Genomic DNA, 18,646 nt, shown 5'->3' on the forward strand with positions numbered 1-18,646 from the left:
GTGGATAGAGCCTCAGTACTGGATGGGAGCTCTGTGGTCTGCAGTGGAGAAGTGGTGGCTTCTGGTACAGTTGATGTCAGCACTGTAGTCTCCATTGGTGAAGTGGATAGAGCCTCAGTACTGGATGGGAGCTCTGTGGTCTGCAGTGGAGAAGTGGTGGCTTCTGGTACAGTTGATGTCAGCACTGTAGTCTCCATTGGTGAAGTGGATAGAGCTTCAGTACTGGATGGGAGCTCTGTGGTCTGCAGTGGAGAAGTGGTGGCTTCTGGTACAGTTGATGTCAGCACTGTAGTCTCCATTAGTGAAGTGGATAGAGCCTCAGTACTGGATGGGAGCTCTGTGGTCTGCAGTGGAGAAGTGGTGGCTTCTTCTGCAGTTGATGTCAGCACTGTAGTCTCCATTGGTGAAGTGGATAGAGCCTCAGTACTGGATGGGAGCTCTGTGCTCTGCAGTGGAGAAGTGGTCTCTTCTGGTACAGTTGATGTCAGCACTGTAGTCTCCATTGGTGAAGTGGATAGAGCCTCAGTACTGGATGGGAGCTCTGTGGTCTGCAGTGGAGAAGTGGTGGCTTCTGGTACAGTTGATGTCAGCACTGTAGTCTCCATTGGAGAAGTGGATAGAGCCTCGGTACTTGATGGGAGCTCTGTGGTCTGCAGTGGAGAAGTGGTGGCTTCTGGTACCATTGATGTCAGCACTGTAGTCTCCATTGGTGAAGTGGATAGAGCTTCAGTACTGGATGGGAGCTCTGTGGTCTGCAGTGGAGAAGTGGTGGCTTCTGGTACAGTTGATGTCAGCACTGTAGTCTCCATTGGTGAAGTGGATAGAGCTTCAGTACTGGATGGGAGCTCTGTGGTCTGCAGTGGAGAAGTGGTGGCTTCTGGTACAGTTGATGTCAGCACTGTAGTCTCCATTAGTGAAGTGGATAGAGCCTCAGTACTGGATGGGAGCTCTGTGGTCTGCAGTGGAGAAGTGGTGGCTTCTTCTGCAGTTGATGTCAGCACTGTAGTCTCCATTGGTGAAGTGGATAGAGCCTCAGTACTGGATGGGAGCTCTGTGCTCTGCAGTGGAGAAGTGGTCTCTTCTGGTACAGTTGATGTCAGCACTGTAGTCTCCATTGGTGAAGTGGATAGAGCCTCAGTACTGGATGGGAGCTCTGTGGTCTGCAGTGGAGAAGTGGTGGCTTCTGGTACAGTTGATGTCAGCACTGTAGTCTCCATTGGAGAAGTGGATAGAGCCTCGGTACTTGATGGGAGCTCTGTGGTCTGCAGTGGAGAAGTGGTGGCTTCTGGTACCATTGATGTCAGCACTGTAGTCTCCATTGGTGAAGTGGATAGAGCCTCGGTACTGGATGGGAGCTCTGTGGTCTGCAGTGTAGAAGTGGTGGCTTCTGGTACAGTTGATGTCAGCACTGTAGTCTCCATTGGTGAAGTGGATAGAGCCTCGGTACTGGATGGGAGCTCTGTGGTCTGCAGTGGAGAAGTGGTGGATTCTGGTACAGTTGATGTCAGCACTGAAGTCTCCATTGGTGAAGTGGATAGAGCCTCAGTACTGGATGGGAGCTGTGTGGTCTGCAGTGGAGAAGTGGTGGCTTCTGGTACAGTTGATGTCAGCACTGTAGTCTCCATTGGTGAAGTGGATAGAGCCTCAGTACTGGATGGGAGCTCTGTGGTCTGCAGTGGAGAAGTGGTGGCTTCTGGTACAGTTGATGTCAGCACTGTAGTCTCCATCGGTGAAGTGGATAGAGCCTCAGTACTGGATGGGAGCTCTGTGGTCTGCAGTGGAGAAGTAGTGGCTTCTGGTACAGTTGATGTCAGCACTGTAGTCTCCATTGGTGAAGTGGATAGAGCCTCAGTACTGGATGGGAGCTCTGTGGTCTGCAGTGGAGAGGTGGTGGATTCTGGTACAGTTGATGTCAGCACTGTAGTCTCTATTGGTGAAGTGGATAGAGCCTCAGTACTGGATGGGAGCTCTGTGGTCTGCAGTGGAGAAGTGGTGGCTTCTGGTACAGTTGATGTCAGCCCGGTAGTCTCCATTGGTGAAGTGGATAGAGCCTCAGTACTTGATGGGAGCTCTGTGGTCTGCAGTGGAGAAGTGGTGGCTTCTGGTACAGTTGATGTCAGCACTGTAGTCTCTATTGGTGAAGTGGATAGAGCCTCAGTACTCGATGGGAGCTCTGTGGTCAGCAGTGGAGAAGTGGTGGATTCTGGTACAGTTGATGTCAGCACTGTGGTCTCCATTAGTGAAGTGGATAGAGCCTCAGTACTGGATGGGAGCTCTGTGGTCTGCAGTGGAGAGGTGGTGGATTCTGGTACAGTTGATGTCAGCACTGTAGTCTTCATTGGTGAAGTGGATAGAGACTCAGTACTCGATGGGAGCTCTGTGGTCTGCAGTGGAGAAGTGGTGGCTTCTGGTACAGTTGATGTCAGCACTGTAGTCTTCATTGGTGAAGTGGATAGAGACTCAGTACTCGATGGGAGCTCTGTGGTCTGCAGTGGAGAAGTGGTGGCTTCTGGTACAGTTGATGTCAGCACTGTAGTCTTCATTGGTGAAGTGGATAGAGCCTCAGTACTGGATGGGAGCTCTGTGGTCTGCAGTGTAGAAGTGGTGGCTTCTGGTACAGTTGATGTCAGCACTGTAGTCTCCATTGGAGAAGTGGATAGAGCCTCAGTACTGGATGGGAGCTCTGTAGTCAGCAGTGGAGAAGTGGTGGCTTCTGGTACAGTTGATGTCAGCCCGGTAGTCTCCATTGGAGAAGTGGATAGAGCCTCGGTACTTGATGGGAGCTCTGTGGTCTGCAGTGGAGAAGTGGTGGCTTCTGGTACAGTTGATGTCAGCACTGTAGTCTTCATTGGTGAAGTGGATAGAGCCTCAGTACTGGATGGGAGCTCTGTGGTCTGCAGTGGAGAAGTGGTGGCTTCTGGTACAGTTGATGTCAGCACTGTAGTCTCTATTGGTGAAGTGGATAGAGCCTCAGTACTCGATGGGAGCTCTGTGGTCTGCAGTGGAGAAGTGGTGGCTTCTGGTACAGTTGATGTCAGCACTGTAGTCTCCATTGGTGAAGTGGATAGAGCCTCAGTACTGGATGGGAGCTCTGTAGTCAGCAGTGGAGAAGTGGTGGCTTCTGGTACAGTTGATGTCAGCCCGGTAGTCTCCATTGGAGAAGTGGATAGAGCCTCGGTACTTGATGGGAGCTCTGTGGTCTGCAGTGGAGAAGTGGTGGCTTCTGGTACAGTTGATGTCAGCCCGGTAGTCTCCATTGGAGAAGTGGATAGAGCTTCGGTACTTGATGGAAGCTCTGTGGTCTGCAGTGGAGAAGTGGTGGCTTCTTCTGCAGTTGATGTCAGCACTGTAGTCTTCATTGGTGAAGTGGATAGAGCCTCAGTACTGGATGGGAGCTCTGTGCTCTGCAGTGGAGAAGTGGTCTCTTCTGGTACAGTTGATGTCAGCACTGTAGTCTCCATTGGTGAAGTGGATAGAGCCTCAGTACTGGATGGGAGCTCTGTGGTCTGCAGTGGAGAAGTGGTGGCTTCTGGTACAGTTGATGTCAGCACTGTAGTCTCCATTGGTGAAGTGGATAGAGCCTCAGTACTGGATGGGAGCTCTGTGCTCTGCAGTGGAGAAGTGGTCTCTTCTGGTACAGTTGATGTCAGCACTGTAGTCTCCATTGGTGAAGTGGATAGAGCCTCAGTACTGGATGGGAGCTCTGTGGTCTGCAGTGGAGAAGTGGTGGCTTCTTCTGCAGTTGATGTCAGCACTGTGGTCTCCATTAGTGAAGTGGATAGAGCCTCAGTACTGGATGGGAGCTCTGTGCTCTGCAGTGGAGAAGTGGTCTCTTCTGGTACAGTTGATGTCAGCACTGTAGTCTCCATTGGAGAAGTGGATAGAGCTTCGGTACTTGATGGGAGCTCTGTGGTCTTCAGTGGAGAAGTGGTGGCTTCTGGTACAGTTGATGTCAGCACTGTAGTCTCCATTGGAGAAGTGGATAGAGCCTCGGTACTTGATGGGAGCTCTGTGGTCTGCAGTGGAGAAGTGGTGGTTTCTTCTGCAGTTGATGTCAGCACTGTGGTCTCCATTAGTGAAGTGGATAGAGCCTCAGTACTGGATGGGAGCTCTGTGGTCTGCAGTGGAGAAGTGGTAGCTTCTTCTGCAGTTGATGTCAGCACTGTAGTCTTCATTGGTGAAGTGGATAGAGCCTCAGTACTGGATGGGAGCTCTGTGGTCTGCAGTGGAGAAGTGGTGGCTTCTTCTGCAGTTGATGTCAGCACTGTGGTCTCCATTAGTGAAGTGGATAGAGCCTCAGTACTGGATGGGAGCTCTGTGCTCTGCAGTGGAGAAGTGGTGGCTTCTGGTACAGTTGATGTCAGCCCGGTAGTCTCCATTGGAGAAGTGGATAGAGCTTCGGTACTTGATGGAAGCTCTGTGGTCTGCAGTGGAGAAGTGGTGGCTTCTGGTACAGTTGATGTCAGCACTGTAGTCTTCATTGGTGAAGTGGATAGAGCCTCAGTACTGGATGGGAGCTCTGTGGTCTGCAGTGGAGAAGTGGTGGCTTCTGCTGCAGTTGATGTCAGCACTGAGGTCTCCATTGGTGAAGTGGATAGAACCTCGGTACTTGATGGAAGCTCTGTGGTCTGTAGTGGAGAAGTGGTGGCTTCTGCTGCAGTTGACGCCACTACTGCTTTCTCTTTTGGAGAAGTTGATAGAGCCTCAGTACTGGATGGGAGCTCTGTGGTCTGCAGTGGAGAAGTGGTGGCTTCTGGTATAGTTGATGTCAGCACTGTAGTCTCCATTGGTGAAGTGGATAGAGCCTCAGTACTGGATCGGAGCTCTGTGGTCTGCAGTGGAGAAGTGGTGGCTTCTGCTGCAGTTGACGCCACTACTGCTTTCTCTTTTGGAGAAGTTGATAGAGCCTCAGTACTGGATGGGAGCTGTGTGGTCTGCAGTGGAGAAGTGGTGGATTCTGGTACAGTTGATGTCAGCACTGAAGTCTCCATTGGTGAAGTGGATAGAGCCTCAGTACTCGATGGGAGCTCTGTGGTTTGCACTGGAGAAGTGGCGGCTTCTGGTACAGTTGATGTCAGCACTGTAGTCTCCATTGGTGAAGTGGATAGAGCCTCAGTACTCGATGGGAGCTCTGTGGTCTGCAGTGGAGAAGTGGTGGCTAATGTTGCAGTTGATGTCAGCACTGTAGTCTCCATTGGTGAAGTGGATAGAGCCTCAGTACTGGATGGGAGCTCTGTGGTCTGCAGTGGAGAAGTGGTGGCTTCTGGTACAGTTGATGTCAGCACTGTAGTCTCCATTGGTGAAGTGGATAGAGCCTCAGCATTTGATGGGGGCACTGTAGTCGAAATCACAGACTCTGTGGCTTCTGCAGTTGTCATTGTTGGCTCTGTTGTCTTTGTGGTGGTACTGGATTCAGTTTCGGTACTTGATGGGGGAACCGTAGTGGAGATCACAGAAGTTGTGGCTTCTGCAGATGTCACTGTAGGGCCTGTTGTCTTTGTGGTGGTACTGGATTCAATTTCGGTACTTGATGGGGGAACCATAGTGGAGATCACAGAAGTTGTGGCTTCTGCAGATGTCACTGTTGGGCCTGTTGTCTTTGTGGTGGTACTGGATTCAATTTCGGTACTTGATGGGGGAACCATAGTGGAGATCACAGAAGTTGTGGCTTCTGCAAATGTCACTGTTGGGCCTGTTGTCTTTGTGGTGGTACTGGATTCAGTTTCGGTACTTGATGGGGGCACCGCAGTGGAGATCACAGAAGCTGTGGCTGCTGCAGATGTCACTGTTGGCCCTGTTGTCGTTGTGGTGGTACTGGATTCAGTTTCGGTACTTGATGGCGGAACCATAGTGGAGATCACAGAAGTTGTGGCTTCTGCGGATGTCATTGTTGGCCCTGTTGTCTTTGTGGTGGTACTGGATTCAGTTTCGGTACTTGATGGGGGCACCGACTTGGTGATTGGAGACCCTGTGGCTTCTGCAGATGTCACTGTTGGCCCTGTTGTCTTTGTGGTGGTACTGGATTCAGTTTCGGTACTTGATGGGGGAACTATAGTGGAGATCACAGAAGTTGTGGCTTCTGCAGATGTCACTGTTGGCCCTGTTGTCTTTGTCGTGGTACTGGATTCAGTTTCAGTACTTGATGGGGGCACCGACTTGGTGATTGGAGACCCTGTGGCTTCTGCAGATGTCACTGTTGGCCCTGTTGTCTTTGTGGTGGTACTGGATTCAGTTTCAGTACTTGATGGGGGCACCGACTTGGTGATTGGAGACCCTGTGGCTTCTGCAGATGTCACTGTTGGCCCTGTTGTCTTTGTGGTGGTACTGGATTCAGTTTCGGTACTTGATGGGGGAACCATAGTGGAGATCACAGAAGTTGTGGCTTCTGCAGATGTCACTGTTGGCCCTGTTGTCTTTGTGGTGGTACTGGATTCAGTTTCGGTACTTGATGGGGGAACCGTAGTGGAGATCACAGAAGTTGTGGCTTCTGCAGATGTCACTGTAGGGCCTGTTGTCTTTGTGGTGGTACTGGATTCAATTTCGGTACTTGATGGGGGAACCATAGTGGAGATCACAGAAGTTGTGGCTTCTGCAAATGTCACTGTTGGGCCTGTTGTCTTTGTGGTGGTACTGGATTCAGTTTCAGTACTTGATGGGGGAACCATAGTGGAGATCACAGAAGTTGTGGCTTCTGCAGATGTCACTGTCGGCCCTGTTGTCTTTGTGGTGGTACTGGATTCAGTTTCGGTACTTGATGGGGGCACCGCAGTGGAGATCACAGAAGCTGTGGCTGCTGCAGATGTCACTGTTGGCCCTGTTGTCGTTGTGGTGGTACTGGATTCAGTTTCGGTACTTGATGGCGGAACCATAGTGGAGATCACAGAAGTTGTGGCTTCTGCGGATGTCATTGTTGGCCCTGTTGTCTTTGTGGTGGTACTGGATTCAGTTTCGGTACTTGATGGGGGCACCGACTTGGTGATTGGAGACCCTGTGGCTTCTGCAGATGTCACTGTTGGCCCTGTTGTCTTTGTGGTGGTACTGGATCCAGTTTTGGTACTTGATGGGGGAACTATAGTGGAGATCACAGAAGTTGTGGCTTCTGCAGATGTCACTGTTGGCCCTGTTGTCTTTGTGGTGGTACTGGATTCAGTTTCAGTACTTGATGGGGGCACCGACTTGGTGATTGGAGACCCTGTGGCTTCTGCAGATGTCACTGTTGGCCCTGTTGTCTTTGTGGTGGTACTGGATTCAGTTTCGGTACTTGATGGGGGAACTACAGTGGAGATCATAGAAGTTGTGGCTTCTGCAGATGTCATTGTTGGCCCTGTTGTCTTTGAGGTGGTACTGGATTCAGTTTCGGTACTTGATGGGGGAACCATAGTGGAGATCACAGAAGTTGCGGCTTCTGCAGATGTCACTGTTGGCCCTGTTGTCTTTGTGGTGGTACTGGATTCAGTTTCGGTACTTGATGGGGGAACCATAGTGGAGATTACAGAAGTTGTGGCTTCTGCAAATGTCATTGTTGGCCCTGTTGTCTTCGTGGTGGTACTGGATTCAGTTTCGGTACTTGATGGGGGCACTGCAGTGGAGATGACAGACGTTGTGGCTTCTGCAGATGTCACTGTTGGCCCTGTTGTCTTCGTGGTACTGGATTCAGTTTCGGTACTTGATGGGGGAACCATAGTGGAGATCACAGAAGTTGTGGCTTCTGCAGATGTCACTGTTGGCCCTGTTGTATTTGTGGTGGTACTGGATTCAGTTTCGGTACTTGATGGGGGAACCGTAGTGGAGATCACAGAAGTTGTGGCTTCTGCAGATGTCACTGTTGGGCCTGTTGTCTTTGTGGTGGTACTGGATTCAGTTTCAGTACTTGATGGGGGCACCGACTTTGTGATTGGATCCCCTGTGGCTTCTGCAGATGTCACTGTCGGCCCTGTTGTCTTTGTGGTGGTACTGGATTCAGTTTCGGTACTTGATGGGGGAACTACAGTGGAGATCATAGAAGTTGTGGCTTCTGCAGATGTCATTGTTGGCCCTGTTGTCTTTGAGGTGGTACTGGATTCAGTTTCGGTACTTGATGGGGGAACCATAGTGGAGATCACAGAAGTTGCGGCTTCTGCAGATGTCACTGTTGGCCCTGTTGTCTTCGTGTTACTGGATTCAGTTTCGGTACTTGATGGGGGAACCATAGTGGAGATCACAGAAGTTGTGGCTTCTGCAAATGTCATTGTTGGCCCTGTTGTCTTCGTGGTGGTACTGGATTCAGTTTCGGTACTTGATGGGGGCACTGCAGTGGAGATGACAGAAGTTGTGGCTTCTGCAGATGTCACTGTTGGCCCTGTTGTCTTCGTGGTACTGGATTCAGTTTCGGTACTTGATGGGGGCACCATAGTGGAGATCACAGAAGTTGTGGCTTCTGCAGATGTCACTGTTGGCCCTGTTGTCTTTGTGGTGGTACTGGATTCAGTTTCGGTACTTGATGGGGGAACCGTAGTGGAGATCACAGAAGTTGTGGCTTCTGCAGATGTCACTGTTGGGCCTGTTGTCTTTGTGGTGGTACTGGATTCAGTTTCAGTACTTGATGGGGGCACCGACTTTGTGATTGGATCCCCTGTGGCTTCTGCAGATGTCACTGTCGGCCCTGTTGTCTTTGTGGTGGTACTGGATTCAGTTTCGGTACTTGATGGGGGAACTACAGTGGAGATCATAGAAGTTGTGGCTTCTGCAGATGTCATTGTTGGCCCTGTTGTCTTTGAGGTGGTACTGGATTCAGTTTCGGTACTTGATGGGGGAACCATAGTGGAGATCACAGAAGTTGTGGCTTCTGCAGATGTCACTGTCGGCCCTGTTGTCTTTGTGGTGGTACTGGATTCAGTTTCGGTACTTGATGGGGGAACCATAGTGGAGATCACAGAAGTTGTGGCTTCTGCAGATGTCACTGTTGGCCCTGTTGTCTTCGTGGTACTGGATTCAGTTTTGGTACTTGATGGGGGAACTACAGTGGAGATCACAGAAGTTGTGGCTTCTGCAGATGTCACTGTTGGCCCTGTTGTCTTTGTGGTGGTACTGGAATCAGTTTCGGTACTTGATGGGAGCACAGACTTTGTGATTGGAGACCCTGTGGCTTCTGCAGGTGTCACTGTTGGCCCTGTTGTCTTTGTGGTCATACTGGATTCAGTTTCGGTACTTGATGGGGGCACCGCAGTGGAGATCACAGAAGTTGTGGCTTCTGCAGATGTCACTATTGGCCCTGTTGTCTTTGTGGTGGTACTGGATTCTGTTTCAGTACTTGATGGGGGCACCGCAGTGGAGATCACAGAAGTTGTGGCTTCTGCAGATGTCACTGTTGGCCCTGTTGTCTTTGTGGTGGTACTGGATTCAGTTTCGGTACTTGATGGGGGAACCATAGTGTAGATCACAGAAGTTGTGGCTTCTGCAGATGTCACTGTTGGGCCTGTTGTCTTTGAGGTAGTATTGGATTCAGTTTCGGTACTTGACTGGGGCACCGCAATGGATATTGGAGAAGATGTGGCTTCTGCAGATGCCGTTGTTGCTTCTGTTGTAGACAAAGGCAGCAGGCTTCCTGCTACTTTAAAGTGAAACACATTGTTACTTTCATGCTTTGGACAGAATTTGATTAGGTTCTGTTAACTGCAATTTGTTAAAGCAACACGGAAGTTATTATGAATAGCACATTCATCTTCGTTTGAAGATTTCCCTTGGCGTGTGTTTCTTGATTTTGTGCATTTGTAATCCCATGGATTACATTTTCCTTTTTCCTTTTTCCATTTGCAATACCCAATTTTACAACGGACCATTGTTTACCGAGCAAGTTCTCTTGCTAAAACATACGACATTATACAGACAGGGGCCTTTGCTGTTTTCTCTAGCTGCAGCCTCTGGCCCACCGTCGAGGACATCCCCACATGGAATGCTTTGCAGTAGTCAATCCTGGAGGTCTCTGGAGAATGGAGTCCAGGCTATCCTGGTTCAAAAGCAGTTTAAGGTGGGCCTTGACACTCCTAGTCTCAGCACTCGGCCACTTTGGACTCTATTGAGATGCTGAATCTAGGAATACTTCTAGACCAGTGCTTCCAAAATGTGGGTCACCAGCTGTTTTGGACTGCAGTTCCCATCATCTCTGTGATGGCCTAGGACTCGGGGTCGAACTTGGAGCCAGAGGAGTCTCTGTCCACACTGGATCCTGGGCCTCAGGTGGCAGCTGAACCTAGTCTGAGGCCTGATTCTGAAGAGTCCCACTCTGCACATGTTTCCCTGCAGGTGCCTGAGCCTGCCCTAGCTCCAGATGTGGGGATTACCTCTTTGCCTTCAGCTGGGCCATCACTTACAGCTGCTCCACTACCAGTTGGGTCAGGAGAGGCTGAGGGGCCTCTGGGTCTAGTAACCCACCGACATCTCCCAAGCTGCAGAGACTGAGGTCTGAGGTCTGAGAGAAGGAGAGACCTGAGGACTCGCAGGAGGAGTGCTCGCTTTGGGGCGAGACAGGGAGGTGAGTCACCGGGGGATCAGGACCGGCCGTTACCCCGACAGAGATAAAAGGCTGCTGGACCCCACCCCAGGTTGCGGGAGCAACATTGCTGTTTGCCAGAACCTGCCTGTGATCCTGTGCCTGACCTTGCCTGGTTTCCTGCCTTGGCCCTGTCGGACTGACTCCTCACGGAACCCTTGGATTCAGGACTGGACCTGAACCGCGTTACTTGGGTTACCCCCGGGCCCAGCACAATCTCTGGCAAACACCGTCTGAGACTATGAATCTGTTCTTTCAGGGGTAGTACATCCTTTCCTGACATAATTCATTCCACCAAATTTTGCTGGAAACGGACCCCCCACCCCCACTTCTAATTTATCAGGATTCAGCTTAAGTTCACTGGGCCTCAATCCAGTCAATCTCTGGACTAGGCTGTTGGTCCTGATCCATCTGGCTGTTCTTATGGTCTTATGCTTCCAATAACATACACCTGCACAGCCTCTTTTGATTCGGATGCAATGGCGAGTAGGGACTGTTCACATTTAAAGGGAAACTAATTTCCACTTTCTGAAACAATTTTAGTACCGAAACGCAGCCATCTGTACTTATCCAAAATTTGCAGTGCAGTTCTCCAACACTAACAAAAAGGCATATATTGAGGGAAAGTGTATGAACAGATTAGTAAAAGTAACATTGTAAAGTTGCAATGCATTAAGGAAAATTGCTGGCAGAAATATGGACATTCGTCAAAACTGCAAGGTAAAAAATATGTTCAATGGGAGAAAGCTACACTAAAAGGCTGGTAGATTTTGACGAGGAATAGAAAAGAATCGCAAACTTCTGCAAAAAGTGGGGAACAGAATTTCAGACTGAAAAAAATGAGAAACCTTGAGAATCAAAATGGACAGGTCCTCCTATCACTCTCCGAGCACATCAGACACAACTAAGACTTCACATCCTCCTATATAAATAGGAATATAAGGCTGTTGTCATGCAGAAGTTTGTATGGTCACAGCCAAGATCACAGAAGCCTTCTCCAGCTTGCAAGTGAATTAACCTGCTGAGAAATCCTCTGGTGTGTTTTCCTAGCGTCAAATGGCAGCAACCCGCTCCTTGGCATTTAGCGGGCAAAGGCCAAGCCCTCAACCTTCTGCCATCCAAACTAATCCCATAATGGACAGTGAGAGGAGCCAAGGAGAAATAATCCCTCCCCACTCTTTCCATTGCATCGTGGCAAGGGAAAAGGAAGGAAGAGTGGTGGAGCAAATCCTTCCTTGTTTCAACCCCTGGCAACAGGATAACAGCCTCCACCACATCACACCACATCTGAGGGCAGTGGGCTTGCTTGGGGAGCCCAGGGCAGGCACACAAAGGCTATCCATGGCTACTAGCCATGTTGGCTATTACTGGAGCCAGTAATATTTCGGAATACCAGCTGCTGGAAGCCAAAGGAGAGGAGAGTTGCTGTTGTGCTCAGGTCCTCCTTGGAGGTTTCTGTTTGGGACATCTAGTTGGCCACTGTGAGAAGAGGATGGTGGACTAGGTGGGCCTGATCCTGAAGGGCTCTGCTTACGTTCTTACAACAGTTCTGTGCTCTCAACACTTGGGCACTGCCTGCCCCCTGCCACCTGAGTCTGCTGTTACACAGGTCTAACGGTACGGCTGGACCTCTTAGAGATCCAGTAAACTTGGGGGGGGGTTAATCATAGAATCATAGAATGATAGAGTTGGAAGGGACCCTATGGGTCCTCTAGACCAACCCCCTGCAATTCTGGGCTGCATCAATAGGAGTATAGCATCTAGATCAAGGGAAGTAATAGTGCCACTGTATTCTGCTCTGGCCAGACCTCACCTGGAGTACTGTGTCCAGTTCTGGGCACCACAATTCAAGAAGGACACTGACAAACTGGAACGTGTCCAGAGGAGGGCAACCAAAATGGTCAAAGGCCTGGAAACGATGCCTTATGAGGAACGGCTAAGGGAGCTGGGCATGTTTAGCCTGGAGAAGAGGAGGTTAAGGGGTGATATGATAGCCATGTTCAAATATATAAAAGGATGTCACCTAGAGGAGGGAGAGAGGTTGTTTTCTGCTGCTCCAGAGAAGCGGACACGGAGCAATGGATCCAAACTACAAGAAAGAAGATTCCACCTAAACATTAGGAAGAACTTCCTGACAGGAAGAGCTGTTTGACAGTGGAATTTGCTGCCAAGGAGTGTGGTGGAGTCTCCTACTTTGGAGGTCTTTAAGCAGAGGCTTGACAACCATATGTCAGGCGTGCTCTGATGGTGTTTCCTGCTTGGCAGGGGGTTGGACTCGATGGCCCTTGTGGTCTCTTCCAACTCTAGGATTCTAGGATTCTATGAAGGGCTCTGCTTATGTTCTTACAACAGCTCTGTGCTCTCAACACTTGGGCACTGCCTGCCCCCTGCCACCTGAGTCTGCTGTTACACAGGTCTAACGGTACGGCTGGACCTCTTAGAGATCCAGTAAACCTGGGAGTTAAAGGTTAATCATAGAATCATAGAATGATAGAGTTGGAAGGGACCCCATGGGTCCTAGTCTAGACCAACCCCCTACAATTCAAGAATCTCAGCTAAAGTGTCCATGACAGATGGCCATCCAACCTATGTGTAAAAACCTCCAAGGAAAGAGAGTCCGCAATCTCCCGAGGGAGACGGTTCCACTGCCAAACAGCTCTTACTTGTCAGAAAGTTCTTCCTGACGTCAGGATCTCCATTCGTGTAACTTGAAGCCACTGGTTCAAGTCCTACCATTTAAAGCTGGAGAAAATGAGCTTGTTCCCTCTTCCTTGTCACAGCCCTTGAGATATTTGAAAATGGCTCTCATATCTCCTCTCAGTCTCCTCTTCTCCAGGCTAAAAGTAAAGGTAGACCCCTGACCATTAGGTCCAGTGGCAGACAACTCTGGGGTTGTGGTGCTCATCTCACTTTATTTGCCGAGGGAGCCAGCGTACAGCTTCCGGGTCATGTGGCCAGCAGGACTAAGCCACTTCTGGCGAACCAGAGCAGTGCACGGAAACACCGTTTACCTTCCCCCTGGAGTGGTACCTATTTATCTACTTGCACTGTGTGCTTTTGAACTGCTAGGTGGGCAGGAACAGGGACTGAGCAACGGGAGCTCACCCTGTTGCAGGGATTCGAACCGCTGACCTTCTGATCAGCAAGCCCTAGGCTCTGTGGTTTAGACCACAGTGCCACCCGCGTCCCTCTTCTCCAGGCTAAACACCCCCAATTCCCTCATAAGGCTTAGTTTTCAGACCTTTAATCATCTTGGTTGCCCTCTTCTGCACACCTTCCAGCTTGTCAACAGGAAGGTGCCCAGAATTGGACACGGTGTTCCAGGTGTGGTCTGACTAAGGCAGAGCAGAGTATGACCATTGCTTCCCTTGATCTGGACACCAGACTTCTGTGGATGCAGCCTAGAGTAGCATTAGCCTTTTTTGCTGCTGCATCACACTGTTGGCTCATGTTCAGCTTGTGATCTTGCAAGATCTCGAGATCTTTTTCACATGTACTGCTAGTTCTACCCAGACACTGAGGTCCAGCGCCAAGGGCCTTCTGGCGGTTCCCTTCCTGCGAGAAGCGAGGTTACAGGGAACCAGGCAGAGGGCCTTCTCAGTAGTGGCGCCTGCCCTGTGGAACGCCCTCCCACCAGATGTCAAAGAGAACAACAACTACCAGACTTTTAGAAGACATCTGAAGGCAGCCCTGTTTAGGGAAGCTTTTAATGTTTGATGTATCACAGTATTTTAATATTCTTTTGGAAGCCGCCCAGAGTGGCTGGGGAAGCCCAGCCAGATGGGCGGGGTATAAATAATGAATTATTATTATTATTATTATTATTATTATTATTAGCCAGGAGCTAACATGTGAGGTTCCTGCTGCCAGCTGCCCATCTAATGCAGCAATCTGTTCTCGCAGTGGCCGCTCAGATGGCTGCTGTAGGGAAACCTGAATGCTGGAATCCATCACATGAGCAACTCTCCCCTCCTGAAATTTGCAGCAACTGGGATTTCAGCTACAGTGGCAGAGCATTGACACTGTTGATAGATTCACCCAAAGTTTAACCTGAAAAAGGCAACCATGACATGTACGGCTCTTGTTGCGACATTGAATTAACCCTAAGACAACAAAAACATGCCATTTCCTGGTGCCCTTTCCGTTCCCAAACAAATAGCAGAAGGACGCCAGTGAAAACAACCGCGGGAAGGAACGTCCGTCTCAACCCAACACCTCTTCCTCCTTTTTTTATGTGCTCTCAAAGTTCATCATCCCAAACACCTTCCCTTCCAAAAGACAAACCATTGTTTTCTAGACATGGGTGACTGCTCACCTGTCAATAATGGAATGAAAACTCCAAGCTAGGAATTTTCCGTACATTTGGGCCACACTCTAACTCTCCCTCCCCCTCTCTAAAAAAAGAGAAAAGAACTTGTGGAAAGAAAGAATAAAATTTACAGCCTGTAATGCCTTGAAAGAGAATATGATGAGAATGATGTAAAGATGGTATATTACACCTGTGAAATTAGCTAGCATGTATAAGACAAATAATAAATGTTGGAAATGTAAAGAAAAAGAAGGAACATTTTACCATATGTGGTGGGAATGTAAGAAAGTAAAAAACTTATGAGAAATGATATATAATGAGATGAAGAAGAGGTTGAAATATACATTTTAAAAAACAAACACAGAAGCATTTCTACTTGGTATTACAGGTGAGGATATTAATAGGCAAGATGTTAAATTGTTTTTATATGCAACAACAGCGGCAAAAGTATTGATAGCCCAGAAATGGAAGCAAGAAGAGATTCTGACGAAAGAAGAATGGCAGACAAAATTAATGGACTATGCAGAATTAGATAAAATGACAGGAAGGATTCGAAACCGGTGGGACCAGAGATTTACAGAAGATTGGAAGAAATATACAAACTATTTGAAGAGCAACGTAATCAAGAAATTGCGTTAGTAGGACTACAAGAAGTTTTGTAAGGAGATATGTATGAAGCATTGCAAATTAGAGAAAGAATAGTGATATTAGTTATGAATTAAATGTAATTGTGGAAGTGAGAAATGTATATTTAGTGATTAGATTGGAAAATTTTCAGACGAGATTGATGGAAGGCAAAAAACTGTATAAGATGTTAAAATACGTTTAATTATTGTTGAAAATAATAAGTTGAAAATTAATAAAAATTTATATATAAAAAAGAGAAAAGAACAGACACACCCCAGCAAAGATGGCAAAATATAGATTTTGGTGAATTTTTGCAAACTATTCAGCACAGAGGGAGGAAGAGGAGCACTCAGATCAGGACCTCAATGCTGGAAAGTTCAGCAAAGATCAAAGGAAGTACTCCTTCATGCATAGCTAAACTACGGAACTCACTGCCACAAGAGGCAGTGATGGCTAGCAATTTGTATGGCTTTCAAAGAGGATTGGGAACACTCACAGAGGAGAAGAAGACTATTGATGGCTAATAGCCATGATGGTTACATATTACTTGCAGTACCAGAGATCATCTAACCCTGAATACCTTAAGTGGCTCAGGACCACGATACCTCAAGGACCACCTCTTTCCATATGAACCTACCCAGACCCTCCTTTGTGTGCCTCCTCCACGAGAGGTCAGCAACATGAGAACAGGGCCTTTTCTGCAGTGGCTCCCTGTCTATGGAATGCACTCCCCAGGGAGGTTCAGCCGGGGCCTTCATTATGCACCTTTAGCTGCCAAAAATGTCCCTCTTCAACCAAGCCTTGGGCTGATTGTTTTGGTTTTGATTATGTATTTTGCGTTTCTATATTGTGATTTCATGTTGTAACCGCCCTGAGACCTGCAGGTGCAGGGGCAGTATTCAAAATTAATAATTAGTAAATTAATTAAAAACTGCAAGTGGGGAGAGTTGCTGTTCCACTCAGGTCCTTGCTTCCCATCAGGGCATTTTGTTGGCCACTGCGAGGACAGGAGGAGGGTTTTAGACGGCCTGATCCTGTTCCCATTCTCTTCCGATGTTCTCTGGCACCTTTACGCGGAAGGGGAGGAGGAGCTGTTAAGCAAAGCAAACACCTTGAGAGAGCGTCAGGCAGGTTGCTTAATTGGCTGGCTTAATTTCGCCTCCAAGGTCAACACCTTGTGGCTCACCAGAATATGACAGGTGGTGTCACAGAAGATTAGATCTGCCAGGGGGAGGGATCCTCCCTTCCAGTGCCTGATCTCAAACACTTTTGACATTGACTCTGACTAAGACGCAATGGAGAAGAAAATATGTGAAAGAACGCATTTAGCATGCTCCTCCTCAGAGCCAGCTCAGGACCTTAATGTTCAGTGACCTTTTCCAGACCAAGCAAGTTTGGTCCGTTATCACTAAAAATAGAAAGGACATCTCCGCCGAGGATTACTTTCTCCTGAGCAATTAAGCATGAGCGCTCAATGGAGCCTCCCCAGTCAAGGCAGTCTACCTCAGAGTCACCCAAAACTGGGGATCAAGCATCAAACCACCCTTGGGAAATAATCAATGGGCAGTGTCAAAAAATATAGACAATTTATTATGTCACTTCCTACTCTGGGTCCCTCAAGATTCTGTGCTCTGGTAGAAATGGAAAGAAGAAGAAGTTGAGTCGGTACAGCATGAGACTCTTGATCTCAAGGTTGTGGGTTCGAGCCCCAGGTTGGGCCAAAGATTCTTGCATGACCCTTGTGGTCCCTTCCAACTCTACGGTTCTATGATTCTGTGATTCTATTATTTCAACAAAAGAGGAGTGGACTTCTAAAACTACTGGACGATGTGTAGATGGCGAAATTGACAGCAAAAGTAAGACACCCCTAAAAGACGAAATATTTGTGGGAGAGTGGAGACCATTTTTGGAATACCTGAGAAAATGTTATAGTAAATCGAAATCGAGGGCAGGACTAGAAATTTAAGCGAAGGAATGAGAATGAGAAAGGAATATAATGTATGATATGTATTACAGAAACAAGCATTGCATTTAAGGCAGCAGAGAAAAGGATTTGAGCAGAAACACCACGGAAGTTCAGGTGCGAAGTCAAAAGGCTAAGGGAAACTGATCTGAATTTGTTAAACTCTACGGAAAGCAATTAAAAAAATATGATTAACAAAGGGGATTCTGTGCTCTGGCCTTCAAGCCATGGCTTAACCAGAGGCATCAAATGAGCCACAGAGGTAAGGAGCATGTGGACAAGTTTTCCTTCTCCACTGTGTCCAAATGGGCTTGTCCTTGATCACAGAACTACAGAGTCATTGAGTCCAACCTGCTGCAATGCAGCCCTCTTAGCTTATTAATTATGACTCTGTTCAGAGGCAGGTAAGCGTCGCACTCCCTCCCTAAGCCAGGCAGAAGCTTCCCGAGCTTTGGGAAGGAGCTGGCAGGGGAACATTTCGGTCTAGCCTAGTGGTCCCCCTAGTCCACTGACCACAGGCCATAGGAGGACATGGTTTACAAAGTAGAGCCGTAGGTGTTTGTCCACAAGAAGGTGAGGACTTTCTTGGTAAAAGCTGGGAACCTATTTCTAAAAAATGTCCTCAGGGCTCTGCCAGCTTTGCCCTGTGCCATCCTCATCAGGCAACCTTGCCCCATCTATTGCCACCTGAAACGAGGCAGAGCAGTTATGCTCCGTTGCCCATGAGAGGGTGTGGAAGAGAACCGGAGGAACAGGGAGACTCTCTCAGACCATGCAAAGTTTCAATCACCAGCCAACAAGGGAAACAAAAAATAAATAAATTCCAACCTTAAAAGCACCTGCTGAAATCCGAAACCCATTAATATGCAGTATGTTAATTAACGAATTACCAGTCATTTCACCACGTGCGTTTGCAATCATGTAATTGGTGTTCTGATTCAGACCCTCCAAGTGTCCCTATTTTCCAGGGACAGTCCAGGATTTACAGAAGCCATTCTGGTTTCTGATTTCATCCTGCAATGTCCTGCTTTTTCTTAGGACGTCCCTATTTTCATCAGAGAAATGTTGGAGGGGTATAGAGTTATGCAACCCCCGAGCCAAGGAGATAAGTCACTAGACAACCTTTAGAAAACACCTGTAGGCAGCCCTGTATAGGGAAGTTCTTTAATCTTTAATCTTTTATTATGTTTTTATATATGTTGGAAGCCACCTAGCATGG

The sequence above is a fragment of the Podarcis liolepis genome, assembly GCF_965112155.1.
Source record: "Podarcis liolepis genome assembly, chromosome: 18".
NCBI lineage: Eukaryota > Metazoa > Chordata > Lepidosauria > Squamata > Lacertidae > Podarcis > Podarcis liolepis.